The 1370-nt window shown below is 38.3% G+C and overlaps 1 pseudogene; it reads left to right on the top strand.

Annotated features, from left to right (window-relative positions):
• Positions 1–676: 676 nt before the first annotated feature.
• On the top strand, positions 677–795 carry LOC120604336 (uncharacterized; annotated as a pseudogene).
• The last annotated feature ends 575 nt before the right edge of the window (positions 796–1370 follow it).

Genomic DNA, 1370 nt, shown 5'->3' with positions numbered 1-1370 from the left:
GATTAAGAGGTACAAATGGATAATTGCAGAATAGTCATGAAGATGTAGAGTATAGCATGGGGAAGATGGTTAATAATGTTGTAATAAATATGTAAGGGGGAAGAGGGGTGCTAGATTTAGTGGGGTGATCACTTTGCGAGTTATGTGGATCTCTGATCACTATTCTATACAACTGAAACTGGTATATTATTGTATGCCAACTATAATTGGAAAAAATCATTAAATTGTACAATGTAAAATTAAACAACTAATTGTCTATTTCAATAAAGATGAATAAAATAAAAATAAAGCTGCCAGGAATGACAACAAAAATATTGTGGTGGCTTATAATTGGTAAATTCTTGGTACAATTAAACTAAAATATGTTACAAGGAATATAAGCAGTACAAAGGGAAAGAGATGAGGAGAAACAAAATATTTTAACCTCCTGTCTACCTCTATTTTTCTAAAATGTTAAAACAATCTAGCATACAATTTGAAGCTGAGTTTCCTGGCAACCAAGGTGAAAATCAAAATATAGTATTAACACTTGGTTTATGATAGTACCATTTATGCTGGTCTCCAAATAAATTTCTGCAATATGTGACCCATCTGTCTCATAGCCAATTAAAAAGGGTAGCAGGAAAGTATAATTGAACTGGTCTAGGGAGTAAGTGGGATTTAGAGTGTCAAATATGACTACGTCCATGTCACCCTGAACAAGCCCGATCTCGTCGGATCTCAGAAGTTAAGCAGGGTCAGGTCTGGTTAGTACTTGGATGGGAGGCCACCTAGGAAGACCAGGTGCCATAGGCGTAAAAAATAAAAAATAAAATGAGAGATTATAAGCTGACAAGGTCCTTGAAATCTGTGAGGTCAACCAAGAGTTGCTTCGCATATATACATAGAAAAAGTCAAATATGTTTTGTACTCCATCACAGCAGGCACAGTTTACTTCTGTAAATCTAGCAGATCAGCAGATATTCCTACACTTCCCGTGGACCATTAGATCTTTTTTTCTGCCTGAGTACTACCAGTTTCCTGAGCTTCTTGGTTCTTCAAATCAGTAATACTAGAGGGAAAGATCTGTCTGAAATCTGTTTCCTACATATCCCAGGTTCTTTCTAACCCTGAGGCCAGGCCCAGTTCCTAATTTCCTGCTACAGAATCTCCAAGCATGGCTCAGCTTAGAATCCGATGGTGCCATCATTGTTGCCTGGAAATTCTTTGGATTCCCTGTCAGGCCTTGGTATGAGTGGTCAGTCCTTCTCTTCAGAAGTTGTGGCTGGCCCTGAATCCCCAATCTTGAGTGAGTTCCATTATTTCCCCTTGACATCTTCTTCACTCTGACACTCCTCCTCTCAGCAGACTCAAAACTCATACAGCTGTTG

Source organism: Pteropus medius, unplaced genomic scaffold (genome assembly GCF_902729225.1).
Source record: "Pteropus medius unplaced genomic scaffold, Ma_sr-lr_union100, whole genome shotgun sequence".
Lineage (NCBI taxonomy): Eukaryota > Metazoa > Chordata > Mammalia > Chiroptera > Pteropodidae > Pteropus > Pteropus medius.
Note: the sequence above shows the minus strand (reverse complement) of the source record. Positions and strands in the feature narration are given on the sequence as shown.